This window comes from Macrobrachium nipponense, chromosome 3 (assembly GCF_015104395.2).
Source record: "Macrobrachium nipponense isolate FS-2020 chromosome 3, ASM1510439v2, whole genome shotgun sequence".
Taxonomy (NCBI): domain Eukaryota; kingdom Metazoa; phylum Arthropoda; class Malacostraca; order Decapoda; family Palaemonidae; genus Macrobrachium; species Macrobrachium nipponense.
In genome coordinates, this window is record NC_087202.1 from 13,738,579 (window position 1) to 13,756,498 (window position 17,920).

Below are 17,920 nucleotides of genomic sequence, written 5' to 3' on the forward strand. Positions count from 1 at the left end.
GTACGGAGACGAGCGAGTCCACCTGACCCAGCACTGAGTCGGCCAGCTCCGATCGCGGCAGACCCACCGTTGCTCTGGGTTCCTTCTTAGGCCCCCAGAACGACTCGAGCCGGGACGTGGGCTCAGAAGGTGGGAACGGTGATCCTTCCCCGAGGTCGTTGTGCTGACGAATCAGCGCAATAACCTCTGCAAAATTCCTCTGGATCTCAGGAGTGACCGCATCTTGAGGAGCAGGACCATCAAGCTCCTCCAGCAAGAATGACTCCCGAGACCCTCCTACTTCAGAAGGAGGAACAGCAACAGACCCCTCCCGGTCTCCTCCTGCCACTTGCGCATACGACCTGGTCGGTCCGAGGACCGTGCCTGGCTCGTAGGGCATCGTGGCGGGAGCGTGCCCCTCACGATCACTCCTTGTCGCCTTCCCCTTCCCGGTATAGCCCGAGGAAGTTGAAGGAACAGGAGACCAACCCGCGGTGGCGATCGAGCTACAGGCCTGGTAGCGCAGCTCTCCTGGGGAGAGCGGCTGGACCGAGAACAGCGGCCCTGGTCCCGTGCGTCTGGGGAGCTGCTGCTGGTTCCCCTATTTGTCCGGTCCCGGTGGAAGCGGTGGTCAGGGGACCTGCAGAGACCACTGTCACGGTGGGACCGGTGCCTGTCCTCACGGCGCGTCGAACCGCGGGGACCAGCCGGAGCTGGTTCCTGCGATCGAGGGGACATCTTCCCAGCCTCAGCACATGACCAGTCAGAGACCAGCACGTCAACCCTGGTAGCCAGCTAGTCGCTACGAGAGCAATCGCTGGCCTGGCGAGAGTCCCCTGAGTGGCTCTCGCCAGCCTTCCGCTCCGTGCCTCGGTCCTGACGCCTGAACCTTGGCTGCATGGTCTCCCGCAGGAGACCGTACACTCAGTACCTCTCGCGAACGAGAGGCCGAGCCGGAACCTGGTGTAGCGGCAGAGCCCCTAGCACCAGGCGAGGAAGTACCGGTGTTAGCCAGTACCCCTCTGCTCCCCGTCTTCTTCCTTGCGGAAGGAGAGACGGGCCCTGCTCCCGAAGGAGCAGGAGGACCAGCGGAAGAACCCCCCGTCCCACCGGAGTGAGATGGGCCCTTAGAAGTTCCCGAGGGAGACTTCTTAGGGGGAGAGGAGGCAGCCTTCTTCTTCTTCGGCTTGGAAGTCGAAGGGGAAGAGGTGGCAGCAGGCAACGAAGACAGCTTCTCCTTCTTCTTCGTCAGCTCCCTCAGGACAGACGTCAGGTCCTCCATCCAGGATGGAGCTGGGGCTGTTGCTCCGGCTGCACCTGTCCGGAAGGACCTGTGACTGGGGCAGCAACACCACAGGCTGGAACGACGTCGGCAGGGGCAGGAACAGCAGGAGTGGCAGGCAGGTCAAGTACAGCAGGAGACGGGGCAGCAGCCAGCGACATCCTGGGTACCGGCAGCAGGTCCAGGGGCGAGCTCTTCGGGCATCAGAAGTCAGGGGCTGGCAGCGCGAAGAACCCGGGAGGGGGAGGCACGCCTCTCCTCGGCACGGCAGTGATCGAGGCCTGCACAGCGGCCGTCAGAGTCACTGTCACCACGTGCGGTGTGTAGACCAGGTGAGGAGGGGCGGCGTACCCTGGGGTTGAGACAGTGGTGGTGGTGGTAGTGGTCACCGCTCCATGGGTGACCGGAACAGCACCAGCCAGATGATGGACCAGCCCCTGGACGCTCGGTTTGCCCTGGAGACCCAGCGACACCCACACCTGGCCGAGGTCATCGCCTGCAGCAGGAGCACTTGAGGAAGCAACAGTCGGGTTATTAGGAGGGGTTCCCCCTCACACGGGGGGAGGGGGCGAGCCCAACCCCGAGCAAACGGAAGACCCCGAATACAATTGAACGTCAGGGTATCTCGTCCCCTCCTCTACGCACGACAGATCGGGCGAAGAAAATGACCGAGAAACATCCCCCCCCCCCCCCCCCCCCCGCCCCGAAGGGAAAGGCGCCATACGTGAGAGCTGAGCCGAGGGCAGGAAGGAAGATGACGTGTCTGTAACCAAAGGAGTCGCTGGAGAGCTTTCCGACAACTCCTTGGCAGGCTTACGCTTCTTCCTCCTACCCTCGTACAGCACCCACTGCACCTCCGACCAATTTATGCATACATTACAGGGCTCGGCCCAAGAGCATTCACGCCCCCGCCGCCGAGCACAATACACATGAGGATCTACCTCGGGAAAAGGAGCGAAAGACCCCACACTTACGGCCCTCCACACCAGGGCAAACTCTGCGGCTGATGGGGGCCGAGGGGACAGCTCCATTTCACGAGATTCCATAGTAATGAAAGTAATAAGAAAGTCACACATACTTACAATAATCTTTCACTACACTGACAAACCAAGTTGAAGATAAACACAACCAAAGCAGACGACGATGAAGCGGGCAGAGAGCAATGACGAACACATCCTCCACCAACACGGCCGAAAGCAAAAGTGATTCTTCACCTCCCAGTCGCGCGGCATACGCACTGTCGGACAAGCAGTTAACTACGGAACTCCCTTGTTCGAAGCTTACGACCGTTCCAACTGCCGCTAGTTACCTTCCTATTGTAAAGGACCGATGGTTTGTATTGCGTATCGGAACAAACATGTACTCACCTCTGGCTCCAGATACTCAGGGCTAGGCTGTGCTGTCCAGTGGATATAGGCTAGCCGAGACACACCCACCGCCGATAATCACAACACCTAACAACCAACCGAGAACCACAACCCCACAACAACTTAACAACCTGACAAATCACTGGGCAGAGAACACCAACAGCTCAAAACAACATGACAACAACCGAACTCAACCCTTCACAACAACCAGCCAACACCAACACTGGCCCAACCAACAATCACACACACCAAAATGCACAACCAACCTCTTCCACTGCACCACAACCAGGCAGACACACGCACAACAACTTTACAACGCCAAAATCAATCAAATAACACAACATCAAATGACCACTAACGGATAATTACTGGCAAAACCACCAAACGCCTTACTGATTTCGACTACACGTAACAGACTCCTGCCACTGATAAACACAACAGAGCACCACAACAGACACGATTACGACCGCCATTCAACCACTCCCATTTATTCTTCCACCAATATCTCTCTCTCTCTCTCTCTCTCTCTCTCTCTCACTCTCTCTCTCTCTCACGCAACCCTTGGAGACATCAAATATGAACTACCATCATTACTCCTCCATATGACTACACTGAATGCATGCGCACAAGCTTTGAACTCTCCATAATAACATGGCAACATAGCTTAAATAACAAAAGATCTGATCTGAAAAAACTTTATATAATTTTTGATCTGTACCTAATAACAGGTTTAATCTAAAACTGGCATAAAGGCTATCATCCGCCTATTTCCTTCACACTAATGTCAAACAATTCTATCAAGGCAGCACAAGGAGAATTAGGGGTAAAAAGCCCAGCTGCCACAGGTTCAAAATAATTGCATGGATTGTTCATTTCAAATGAAAGTAAATTCTGAAATCTGAGAGATGGTCATAAGAAAGGTTAGGTTTAATGAAGGAATAAAATAGAAAAAAAAATGGTGTAGGTCAGGTAACAGTAAATAGGGTGATAATTTCACCGAGATTTTCTTGTGAGGTATGCATATTAAGCTTAAACATTTTTATTCAGATGACCTAAGAGCATAGCATTAAAACTCCTGAAAAAGAAACCCACAAAATTTTAAGTAGTACCTATAACTTGTTTACTTGTAAGTATTTATACATATTATTTTACTCAACGCTCGAGTACGTACTTTATACTTTTAGGTCCTATCTGTGGTGCCCCTTTCTCAAGAGATGTGTAGGAAGTCAGACTGGGTCAAGGCCCAGCAGTCTGACTACCTACACATCTCTTGAGAATAGGGCACCACAGATAGGGCCTGAAAGTGAATTACTCGACTGTTGAGTAAAATAATATGTAAATACTTACAAGTAAACAAGTTATACTCAGTAAATTTGTGGGTTTCTTTTTCAATCTTCAGTAAGATATAAGAGCACAGCATTAAAACTCTTAATAAAATCTGAGCAAAAAAGAAAGAAAAGAGGAAAAGACTTTCGAAGTTGTGGTATTAAAGTAAAATAACATCACAGTCCCACTAGTAAGTAATAGCTACTAGGTAAACCCAACCTCAACCATTATGATTAAAGTGCTGTTATCATGGGGGTGCCTAAGATAAAGACCACCGAGATAGAAGGCTTGTTCGATGTGACGTCATGACGTCGACCGTGGTGGTCCGACTCTCTGAGACTGGCGAGTGGCGACTCACTCGATTCTCAATCTTCCTTCCCTTACATCGCTTGGGCACGAGGTGTTTTCGTGGTTCCAGTGTTTTAATTATGAACTGGAACATAAAACTTATATGGCATCATGAGGTAGCGAGCCACGGATACAGCTAGTGTCCTTTATTGGACGAAATTACTGTGGTAAGTAGATAAACTCAGCAATAAGTTCACTGCAACAGGTATTACCTATTGGACTTTTATCTCTGGATGACTTTCTACTGCAATATAAATACAGTCTGTATTCTAGGTAGAAGTTGTGAGCAACAAGGTCAGGTGCAATATAAAGAAAGACTGGTTTAGCTTACATTGAATTTTAGTAGGAATTCATGTCAACCAATGCTTGACAGAGTTGAACAGGTATAGGCTAGCCTAAGTCAAAAAACTCCCAGTGTAACCTATAGGCTACCAAACAACACCCAGTGTAACCTATAGGCTACCAAACAACACCCAGTGTAGCCTATGCCAACCAATACCCAGTGTAACCTGTGTCCAACAACACCCAGTGTAGCCTGTGTCCAACAACACCCAGTGTAGCCCAAACAACTCCCAGTTCAGGACTTGTAAAGCTTTGGAAAAAAAATTAATGTCATAATAGGCAAGACTAATAATGGTAGCAGTAGTCAGGTAAGGCAAGCAGCATATTAAAAGTTACCAACAAGCAAAGAAAGGGCAAACACATCAAACTAGTAAACCTAAGAAGGGTAAACTTACGAATTGCAAGTGCATAGAAACCCCAGAAGAAATTTAACCCTCTTACGCCAATTGGACATATTAAACGTCGAGTCAAAATGTCTCCTATATGCCGATTGGACTTATTATACGTTGACTCATAAAACTTTTTTTTAAAAATCGCAGAAAAATACTTATAGGCCTACCAGCTGAAAACTTTTGAATCACGCGGCTCAGGGGATGCTGGAAGTTCACGGATCGAGGTGTTGTTTTGTTTACAAGCGCGACCCAAGTGAGCATGCGCGAAATCCTTCCTTCTCGCTTCAGCCAGCATCATTGGCGCATCATCCGACAGCGATCTTTTGGTGCAATCGTGTTTGACTGAACTTGTGCGAGACTTTGAACATTTGTGTTGCTACAGGACGTTCGTAAAGATGACTCAATGTTGTGTGGAACGCGAAAGGCGCGTTTTACCCGTTGGAAGGGATCGTGTTAGGAGAGTTTTGGACACGGATGCTGGGGAAGGACCAAGCACCCAACCTGACCTCGCTCCTCAACGCCGTTCTGTGCGACCATGTGTGGATGAAAGTGCTTTTAGAGTGTCTCATGTGCCGTTAGTAACCCCTAGGAAGCATCGAGCCATCCTTAGGGGCATTCGTAGGAATTTGGGAGGGCTCCAACCAAGGGACATTGACGAATATTTATTGGAGCTCGATCGAGAGTATGTGGCAAGTCCTCATTTTGATGGCGGTTGGTCATCTAGTGATGAGGACATAACTCCCGATGATAGTGATGACGACGAATATTTGCCCCCAATGTCCATTCGAGGCTCACATCCCGAAAGTGAATTAGAATTCAGTAGTTTTAGTGCTTATGAGGGGGAATCTGAGGGGGAGGATGTGGATTTGGGTTCTAGTTTTGTTGCCGATGATGATACAGAAAGCGAAGGCTTGAGTGAGGGAGATGGGCCAGTGAGGGGGGTTCGTGTGCGAAATCGTGCCCGCACTCGTGTGCATGCGCGTGCATGGGCACGAAGAAGGTCGGATAGTTGCGCCAGCCAAGGTGAAGGTCGGTCGACCGAGAGCGACGATGGGTGGACAGAGGACCCCACACCACCTAACATGCATCCATTCACAGCAAATCCTGGGCTCACCGTACCTGTTCCCCTGACCCCTATGGGTTTCGTTCAGCTTTTCCTTATGCGGGAATTGCTGGAGTACCTGGTAGCAGAGACGGCGGACTACGCCAGATACTGCCGTGATGAACTGCGCACGACATTATTGTATCGCTGGCGAGGCTGCAACCTCACTGACATGGCGCATTTTGTGGGGCTCCACGTTTTTTTTGGATTGATGCCTGCTGCCGACGTCAGGCAATATTGGAGGTGTAATTTTTTCTTAGGTACGCCCAATGTGCCCGGCGTTAGGCCCCGTGATACTTTCCTGGCGTTGGACAGATATTTCAACGCCTTCAACTGAAGGGCCATACCCCGGAATAACTCTGATCACCTCATTTTAGTGCGCCCAGTGTTGGAATATATTCGTGAATGTTGTAAAACTCTCGTGATTCCTGGAAAGAACCTTTCTTTGGATGAGTGGATGATGCCTTACAAAGGACGTCTAAGCATCAAAGTGTATAACCCCAAGAAGCCGAAGAAATATGGAGTGAAATTTTTTTTTTATTACCGAGGCCAACACTGGCTACGTCGTGGACTTCTTAGTGTATTCCAGGGTCTTCTCCATGATGCTTGAAACTGTTTTCAGGCTTGTGGATCGTTTCCGTAACCAGGGACACCACCTGTTTATGGATAATTATTATAACTCGGTATCCCTGGCCCAGGAACTGTATGAAGCAGGTGTTCACGTCAGTGGTACCCTTCGGTTGGTGCGTGGGACCCCGAATGTCCTCAAGAGGTTTGCTAGCCATCCGCAACATCTGGCAAGAGGAGATACACACTGGCAGCGGAAGGGAGCTGTCTTCGTCATCTGTTGGAAGGGTGTACGACTCATCCCCATGATTACGATGAGCCATGAACCTGTCCAAGAGGAGATCGTACAGCGGAAGAAGACACGTCGACAGGGCCGAGTTGTGTATGAGCAGTTTCGTGTAGAGCGCCCTACCGTCATTGGGCACTACAATAGGCACATGGGAGGAGTTGATTTCTTTGATCAACTCATCCAGTATTATCCCTTCGCCAGGAGAACCAGGAGATGGACCCAGAAGCTCCTCAAATACATTCTGCAGTTGGCCCTCCAAAATGCTTACATACTCTACTGTGGGTACTACGGTTTCGATCTACGGAGGATGACCCACTTACAGTTCCTTGAGGCAGCCGGGGATGCCCTCATCAACTTTGATCCCGATGAGTGGCCTTCCATGTCTGGCCCCCTGCCCCGAGCTGTAGATCTGCCCGTAGAGGAAAGAGCAGACCTTAGGAGGGCCTACTTCAGTCATCCTGCTGCCGACGCCCCTGCTGTTGATGCCCCTGCTGCCGCCGCCCCTGCTGCCGACACCCCTGCTGCTGACGCCCCTGCTGAGCCCCGCTGCCACCACCCTGCTGCCCGGCCGCCTCCTGCTGCCCGCCGCCCTGGCTGCCAGCCGCCCCCTGCTGCCGCCGCCGACGCCCCCTGCTATGGGCGTGCTGGTGTGATGGTGTGGGCCGCCGCCCCTGCTGCCGCCCGCCCCTGCTGCCGCCGCCCTGCTGCCGCCCCCTCCCACACTCCCCTTCTCATCGGGTAGTGGACCCTCCGTGTCGGCTGATGCCAGGGGATCACACACTGAAGCTCCTAGAAGGGCGCAGGCAGAAACGGTGCCGGATGTGCCATATGAATGGCAGAAGGAGAGACACCCGGTTCTTCTGTCGCACCTGCAAGATAGCTCTATGCAGGTTCGGTGAGTGTGACTGCAAATACCACAGTGCGGTCTTCTATTGGAGTGCGACTCAGCGGCGGTCAGGGGAGGACGCACGGGACCGCGCCCTATCCCAGCGGCCATAAGGGCGCGCGTCTCCCTCCTCCACCTGTACCTCGTCATGTCGAGAGGAAAAAAATGCAAGACTCTTCAATGGAGGAGGGAGAAAACAAGAATAGAACGAAGAGTAAGGATTACGAGTGAGTAAATTGCATTTGTTTTATATTTATTTTTTTATTTATTATTTCAAGTCTTTATATCTCCGTATCTATGCATGAATACGATATTTCATTGTATGCAAAAAGAAAAGTGTCCACCTGCATTCCTTTTATTTATGTATTTGTACCAGAATCTGAAAATAATAAAATAAAGATACAACATACAATATATATATATATATATATATATATATATATATATATATATATATATAGATATTAATATATACTAATATATATATACTAATATATATATTATATATATATATATATATATATATATATATCTATATATATATATATATATATATATATATATTATATAATATATATATATATATAAAAAAAAAAAAAAAAAAAAAAAAACTATATATATAATATATATATATATATATATATATATATATATATATATATAATATATATAATATATATTAATATATATATTATATATTTCTTTATGTTGGTATTTTTGGGTAAGCAAATACATACAGTCTAGTAATCTTCAGTCATTTCTCTTCATTTTGAAACAAATTCGAAGCCTCTAGAACAATATTTCGATTTATGGGGAAATTTTGAAAAAAAAAATTCCTTCCCTCCGCGCGCCGATTCGCAGCCGAAAATCTCTGAAATGCGTACGTCGCATTATCCTAATATTTGCTCCTTTTCATATTAGTCGTTTTATTGAGTTTAATATATCAAAATGTGTGCAAATTCATTATAAATACAACAAAAAATAATTGAAGGTTGTAGCTTTTATCATTTTTGAAATATTTGCATACAAATCACGATAATTGGGAAAAAAACCACATATGGTCAAATTTGACACAACCGAAATGGTAAAAAAACCTAATTGTAAGCTAAAACTCTTACGGTCTAGTATTATTCAGTTATTTATCTTAATTTTGAAATAAATTTGAAGTCCCTAGAATAATATTTTGATTTATGGTGAATTTCTGAAAAAAATATTTTCCTTCCCTCCTCGCGCCGCTTCGCGGCCGAAAATCTCCGAAATGCGTACGTCGCATTATCCTAATATTTGCTCCTTTTCATATTAGCCGTTTTATAGAGTTTCATATATCAAAATGTGCGAAAATTCATTATAAATACAACAAAAAATAATTAAAGGTGTTAGCTTTTCTAATTTTTGAAATATTTGCATACAAATCACGATAATTGGGAAAAAACCACGTACGGTCAACTTTAACGCAACCGAAATGGTCAATAAACGTAATTGTAAGCTAAAAGTCTTACGGCCTAGTAATATTCAGTCATTTATCTTTATTTTGAAACAAATTCTATCTCTAGAACAATATTTTGATTTATGGTGAATTTTTGAAAAAAAATATTTTCGTTCCCTCCGCGCGCCGCTTCGCGGTCGAAAATCTCCGAAATGCATACGTCGCATATTCCTAATATTTGCTCCTTTTCATATTAGCCGTTTTATAGAGTTTCATATATCAAAATGTGAGCAAATTCATGAAGAATACAACAAAAAATAATTAAAGGTTGTAGCTTTTCTCATTTCCGAATTTTTTGCATACAAATCACGATAATTGGGAAAAAAAACTACGTACGGTTAACTTTGACGCAACCGAAATGGTCGAAAAACGTAATTGTAAGCTAAAACTCTTACGATCTAGTAATATTAATTTATTTATCTTTATTTTGAAACAAACTCGAAGTCTCTAGAACAACATTTTGATTTATGGTGAATTTTTGAAAAAAATATTTTCCTTCCCTCCGCGCGCCGCTTCGCGGCCGAAAATCTCGGAAATGCGTACGTCGCATTATCCTAATATTTGCTCCTTTTCATATTAGCCGTTTTATAGAGTTTCATATATCAAAATGTGTGCAAATTCATGAAGAATACAACAAAAAATAATTAAAGGTGTTAGCTTTTCTTATTTTTGAAATATTTGCATACAAATTACGATAATTGGGAAAAAAACTACATACAGTCAACTTTGAAGCAACCAAAATGGTCGAAAAACGTAATTTTAAGCTAAAAGTCTTACGGCCTAGTAATATTCAGTCATTTATCTTCAATTTGAAACAAATTCTATCTCTAGAACAATATTTTGATTTATGGTGAATTTTTGAAAAAAATATTTTCCTTCCCTCCACGCGCCGATTCGCGGCCGAAAATCTCTGAAATGCTTACGCCGCATTATCCTAATATTTGCTCCTTTTCATATTAGCTGTTTTATAGAGTTTCATATAACAAAATGTGCGCAAATTCATGATGAATACAAAAAAAAATAATCAAAGGTGGTAGCTTTTATAATTTTTGAAATATTTGCATACAAATCATGATAATTGGGAAAAAAACTTTGTATGGTCAACTTTGACGCAACCGAAATGGTCAAAAAACGTAATTGTAAGCTAAAACTCTTACAACCTAGTAATATTTATCCATTTATCTTTATTTTGAAACAAATTTAAAGTCTCTAGAATAATATTTCGAGTTATGGTGAATTTTTGAAAAAAATATTTTCCTTCCCTCCGCGCGCCTATTCGTGGCCGCAAGTCTCCGAAATGCGTACGTCGCATTATCCTAATATTTGCTCCTTTTCATGTTAGCCGTTTTATAGAGTTTTATATATAAAAATGTGCGCAAATTCATGAAAAATACAACATAAAATAATTGAAGGTTGTGGCTTTTCTCATTCTCGAAATATTTTCATATAAACAAATATATATATAAAAATTTCGACATTCGGTCAACTTTAACTCGTTCGAAATGGTCAAAATCTGTAATTCTAATCTAAAACTCTTACAGTATTGTAATATTCAAACATTTGTCTTTATTTTGAAACAAATTGGAAGTCTCTAGAACAATATTTAGATTTACGGTAAATTTTTGAAAAAAACATTTTTTTACGTCCGTGCGTTACGAATTCGTGCATCATTTTGGGATAATATTTTTCCGGTGTTGCTTTTATTGTTTTACAATGTATTATATATGTAAATGATCGCAATTTAGTGTACAATACAACGAAAACAATAGTATCTCGTTAGCTTTATCCGCTTTTCGCACAGCGCGATTTGAATACAATTATGTATGAATTTTTTTTCGCTACCATATATCGCATTATTTACATATGATAATGATATTCTTTTTTCATTTCTGATGGTTGCATACTAAACTTCAGGCAATGACAAAAAAAGGAGCCAAAAATGAACTCTTAATCTTCAAAACTAAGCGCGCTGTGATATTTTGAAAAAATTATTTTTTCCGCTTCCCAGCTCACTCCAAACCAGCCCTGGCATACGGGAGAGGTTTTGATTTTTAGGGCTTCGAGTTACTGTACCATCAGGAGAGTGTTTTTTCAAACAGGCCTGCCCAGCGGCCATCATCATAACAAAAGGTCTAAAATTTTCTGATGTACATTAAGAGTAAATGTTAAAGCATTACTACCCAATGACAATATAGTATACTGATGGTGGATGAAACTCACTTAATAGCATATTTTCATTATAAAGGCAAAAATATTGTTGGTTCAGCCTTTGGCAATACTGAAGCTGCAACAGGTGCATTTTACTTTATGTTGAACAGGTAAAGTCTAAATTCAAGTAAGTTGCATAAATTTCCAATTAAAGCATATATAAGAGCTGATGTTCTGCACTGCACACTGAAGAAAGTAATTATAGGCCTAGAAAAAATCATTTTTTTTACCGTGTTTTGCATTGTAACATCATAATGCTATCATTGGGAAAGCAATGTCCTATTTTCCCAGCATTCCACAGCTGTCTATAGTGTATCCTCACCCATTTCAGAGTAACAAACGCCTTTTTTCGTGTACGTTTCAGTAAAATTGTTAAAATATACCTGGAATAATTGGCTTGGCCAGAAAGTTATAAATAAAACAATGAAGTTACCTCAGTTCTCCTTTGATATCTATAACTTGGAAAACGATATTCATTATGCACCATTCAGCCCTTTGAAAAACTTCATGATATAGATGTTTACTCTATGAACATTCTTAAAAACTCTCATTAAAAGCATTATCTCCCTACACCTTTGAGAAACAAAATGTTCATATAGTTTTACAAATATACAATGAGTATATCGTTCAAACTTTACTAACTACTGGAAAAAATCACTCCCTTTTTATTCAGGATGCAAATGTCAAAATTTTACATTTGGTCAACAATCATGAATTTAAACGTTTGAACGTCAAAGGGTAAATAATAGATAAGCTGTTCAATATGTAATGAAGGTTATAGTACAGGAAAACATAGAAAAATTAACAAATGTTTTTTTGTGATGTAAACCTTATGCACTGTTGTTTGTTCTTTGGTAGACACTATTGTAACTAAACAAATTGTTTCGGTTCAGCATTTTATATTAATCTTATAACTTGTGTTTCGAGTAATTATTATTTGGTGTACACTAATTAGTGTAGACAAGAAAAAATAAGTAAATTAATAACTGGCAGACCAAAAATGATAGATTTTGGCGAGGGTTTGTTTACATTTCTTTCGTCTGGCAGCGTACTCAGGGCTAGCAGCCCAGACCATCCTTGCTTACGTCACAAAACATCGAACAGGCCTTCTATCTCGGTGTTCTTGCTAAGATAGGGTAAATCAGAGTCAAAGTGTATAGGGTCTGCTCAACTCGACAGTGGGGGCGGAGCTAATACTGTGACGTCACAAGAGTAACACTTCGCATGCTTCTCCATTGAATTACTTAAAGAACATTTAGTTTTTATATATTTAATCCATATCACATGGTGTTTTTCATAAAATATTCATAAAATCTGTTAAGAGGTCACATATTTGATGTTTTTTAATACCCATTCACTCATTTAGTCACCAAGTCTTGTTTTATTTCACATAAAATATACCAGCTTCAACACACATGGCTACTCCAGCTTTCTTCACATGTTTATTCTTTACTTATTCATTTACTTACCTATATAATGGTTTGCTGTATTCTCTTCAAGTCCATTTTTTATAGCATGACAACTCTCTCTCTCTCTCTCTCTCTCTCTCTCTCTCTCCTCTCTCTCAGGTAGTAATATTATCAAGATTATAAATAATTCTTAAGAAATGTATTTAGTTCTGTCACTGTGTTCATACCTCACTTCGAAAAGCAACTTTTTTTTTATTTATGATAAAGGTTAGAATGCTTGATTAATTATATTTTCCAAATCTTATTATGAATACTAATTGTTATGCAATAAATACAAAGAAAATGTGGATGCAGGCAGTGTAAAAAATGGCAGTTGCATTTGCACGACTTGACCACAAAAAAGAAAATAATATCAAAAGTATAAGAATTACATCATACACGATATAAGGTATTAAAGGAATAAATGATGAAGAAAATGGTACAGGGAACACTTCCAGCAAATTTCTCATTAGCACTTCATATCACATGAATATACTTCCGAACACGTAAATTTACATATAACACGGACTATATACATAAATGTGATAATTATGCATGCCTCAAACGATTATAATATTTTCGGACAAAAATACAAAAAGGTATTCATCAGTCCAAGGTATATAGAATAAGGGAGAGAGGTACAGTCACTTTGGTCGCGGGGGTAGTTGTGGGGTATTTCCGTGACAGGCCTGGAGGCCAGGGTGGGAGCGGTCAAGGCAAGTACTACCTTGGGAAACTTAAGTACCTTGGGTCGAAGAGATTAGGCCTGTAAGATGTCCTTTTCACTCTGTTATCTTGTATACGTTTGGTGTTCTTTTGAATTCATATAGGTCACTGTACTACACATACAAAATCCTGGATTGATAATGTTTGGCTCTCTAATATATAATAGAAACCTTAAATTAATATGCTTGACAGGACTTAAAAAAATATTCAATTAGCATTTGACCTGGCATTTATTTACAAAGGCTTATGTATAATTTTACGATACATTATTTAATAAACTAACATAGATAGATATAGATAACACATAACAGTACCTGGCTTCATAATGGAAACGAAAAATACTTAGTAAAAGTAAAAAAAACAACAATTTTTAACATTTTCATGGCATTATTTAGTTAATTTATGCATCTTTTTCTTTTTTTGCCTACTTGATAAAATTTGGCCATTCAGAGCTCTCATCCTAAAAAACATCCGACATCTATATACCTTGCATCAGTCTTTCTGGATGTAACTGATGATGTTTCCCAGGGGGAGGGGTAGATCTCAGATCTCCCACGAACTCTTAATTTTTTTATTATTTTTGCGTGCGTAGATAATTTTTTGTGTGTGCGATTATGGAATTGAAAGTAATTGTAATTGTAATGTGTCATATACCAATTGAAAGGGCATTCTTTGTACTTGTACATAATATATGGCAAACTGTAATAAGATGAAAAATTATGTAAGAAAAATGTGGTAAATATTTTCATAAAATTAAAATAATTTTGGTCCGTCTTTGACCTAGAATTCCTCGAAAATTTCATTGAATACCTATCAATTTTATTTATGCATTATACAGTAAATTTTATCAGCTTTCTAATCCATTTTTCAGTTTCTTTCTATCATCATCCCTTAGTCATATACAATACGAAACGTGAATGTATGTAGGTTGACGGATGAAGTAATTCCACATTTTTGTGTGCGTGGATAATTTTTTCTGTGCGCGCTTGTGGGTTTGAAACTAATCGTAATTGCAATGCGCCTTATATCACTTGAAAGAGCATTCTTTGTACTTTAACATAGTATACGGCAACATGTAATAAGAGGAAAATTTATATAAAAAAAACGCCATCGCACAAATTTTATCGTAAATATAGTTTCATAAAGATATGGTCCTTTTGTACCTGATGACGTTTCACAAGGGGCGGGGATAGATTTTAGCACCGCGTCGTGAGCTGACCTTGACTCTGGGGTAAATGTTAGGTTTTATAGTTAATTCGGAGAAAAAACTAGTAGTAAAGTGATATCATACCGCAGTCGCAACCAAACCCAAAACTTTTTAGTACACATAGTACAGCATATTCCTACTTCATCATATTTGAGGTAATTAAGCTAATAGACTGGGTATTTAATATCTGCTCCATTTTATTAAAATCATCCTTGTAAATTTGAATCAATTAACCGACCTACGTGACGTGGGTCGCGGCCAACAAAGAACACGACGCTGCCAGACGTAAGAAGTCCTATCACAGACTTATAGTAGTTATAGTAAAAAGTTGTCGTCCCTGGGACTACCCGACGTTTTCCTTCTCCATAAATGACCACCATTTTTACGGAAATTAATTTTCTGTACATCCTTGCGTACAATTTGATGGACGACCGTCGCTATTCTCTCTTTTACCAAAAGTAAATTAGGTATATTTTGTGGGAATTGTAAAGGTCGGCAGTTGTGTGGACAGGGTAAAATTGGAGGTTAAAGATGCATACTAGAGCGATTTTCCACGTTCAGATAATTTACAACAAGGAACACATACCTACATCGTGAGAAATACATACCCACAAATTAATTATCGCACAGCTGAAGAAAATGTATAGTTTCTAGGAAATGGTTGCGAACTCTTCCAAGTGGTCACCCCACAAACACAGTTGCGCGCCCGCTGTATACAAAAGGCGCGGGGTCGCGCGGAGTTTTAAAAACTTTAATTGATACAGTTTTACTTTTCTGTTTTTGGTCTGCTTTAGTTGTAGGACCCATACTGCAATACTTCACTCTTACCTGTAGGAAGACGGAAAGATGATATTTTAGTTTTGTCGTCGAGGTTCGTGGATGAAGGGCGATAATAATGGACTGTCTCCTGACTTGCGTTTACCTGGCTAAGCTTCACAGGGGCTACTGCCGACCGAGAGCGAGGGTCGAGGTGTGGTAGAATATGCTAAATACAGAAAAAAAAAAAAAAAAAAAAAAAAAAAACCATAGAAGACAGTCACAAGAAACACATGAACATTGGTGCTCTATTCACGATAAGGAATAATATCCTTACATACATAAGGTTGAATTTACAGGATCGAAGCCGGCGTGTCTGACTCGATACTAATTACATAATAATAATTTATTATACTGACAACATTTACATATTACGCAACATTGTGCAATAGCTCTGCACTGAACGCGTCTGAAGAACTATAGGTAAGTTTTTCCGCGCTCGTTGCTTAAGGTCAAGCATAGCTACATGACAATATTCACGTCCTCATCCATACTATTTATTTTTTACTATAAATGTCTTTGGTTTTACTTTATTTAACAGAAAGTACTACATCAGATTGTTTGATTTAACCCTTAACCATTACCTACCCTTTGCCTGATCCCCAAAACTTTAGAGAAGTTTTTCAACTAATTATTACCAAAATGTTGCTTTTCTTCTTCTTCGTTCGGAGTGACGTTACGCAGTTGTGGTCTCCCGGTGCTAACTCACCTCAAACACTTGGATGAGTTATGTGGCGAAAAAGGGTAATTGGGTGGACTTATAGTGGACTGTAGCTACCTATACTTAATGTTGTTACTTGGTCAAAATCCACTAAGTTCTCTCTCTCTCTCTCTCTCTCTCAGATACGGAGAAAATTGCAGATTCAGACACAAAATGAATAATTATGATGAAGGAAGATCAAATATTATGGAAAAGTTGGATTTTTAAACGTCAGAATTTCTGAAAATGGAAAAAAGAACAACATACCAGAACAGGAAAGAGACATGGGAAAATCCTTATTATTACCCATATTAAATGAAGGAGAAAACACGCAAACCATCATATTGATGAATGCGCAGGGTTTAGTTACGAGTAACTCAAAAAGAAAGATTGAGTACTTAGAAGAACTAACCCAAATTGAAAAGAAAATAGATATAATGAATATAAGTGAAACCTGGTATTCCCAAGAGACTGGGAATGATGATCTAATAAAAGGGTTCCAAACTTATAGAAAAAATAGGAATCAAGGGGGAACCGCAATATATGGAAAAGACAAAAAACAAGGAAAAATATATGAGAAATATAGTAACTCAGAATGTGAACTAATAGCGGTAGAATTTGAATCTGAAAAATTAATGAACATAGTAATATATAGACCCCTTAATACTAAAGAGTTTGACTTAATAATAGAAAAATTAGATGATATATGTAGAAATCACAAGGAATGGACTATTCTCCTATCTGGAGACTTCAACTTTCCTTTCGTAGACTGGAAAGAACGAATAGGAGATTGTGGTTGTACTTATACATATAAAAAAGAGAGTAATAGTAGTGCAGGAGATAAGAGGCAATTCGAAAAGCTATTAGATATGCTACTATAATACAACATTCAACAAATAAATCACCTGCCAACAAGAAAGGAAAATACTTTAGACCTAGTATTTGTGAACGAGATGAATTATGTTAAAGAAATAATAGTTCATAATGTGAGTATTTCAGACCATAATGTCATAGAATTAACAGTCCATTCCAAAGCAAGTGAAAACAGAGATAAGCAAGAAATGAAAAAGTGGGAAGGATATGGAAAATACAACTTCTACAGTAAAAATATAAAATGGTCAGAAATAAATGAAGAATTAAACAAGGATTGGGATAACATTTTCGTAAGTGATGACATAAGGGTAAATACGGAGATATTATATAAAATATTAGAGAAAATAGTGATTAAATATATACCGAAGAAGAAAAGTAAACATCAGTCATGCATACCAAGAGACAGAAGGATCTTGTTCCAGAAAATCAGAAAGTGGAAGAAAGGTCTTGCAAAAGAAAAAAATGCATGGAAAGTTATAGAACTAAATAGTAAGTTAGAAAATGCAGAACAAAAGATTATACAATCAAAAGAAAATGAAAAACGGGACTTGGAAGAAAAAACCCTAGTAAATATCA

At 40.9% G+C, this 17,920-nt stretch overlaps 1 protein-coding gene across 2 annotated transcripts in view; it reads right to left on the bottom strand.

Moving 5' to 3' along the window:
* Window positions 1-17,920, bottom strand: part of LOC135221628 (glycerate kinase-like) — a 51,052-nt gene that overhangs the window by 24,573 nt on the left and 8,559 nt on the right. The window contains exon 1 of one of the 2 annotated variants that reach the window (XM_064259295.1): window positions 15,784-15,892. The exons of the other annotated variant lie outside the window; for it this stretch is intronic. The gene's annotated coding sequence lies outside the window, so the exon portion shown is untranslated. Of the gene's footprint in view, window positions 1-15,783; window positions 15,893-17,920 lie in introns of those variants that run through there. 2 annotated transcript variants of the gene reach the window in all.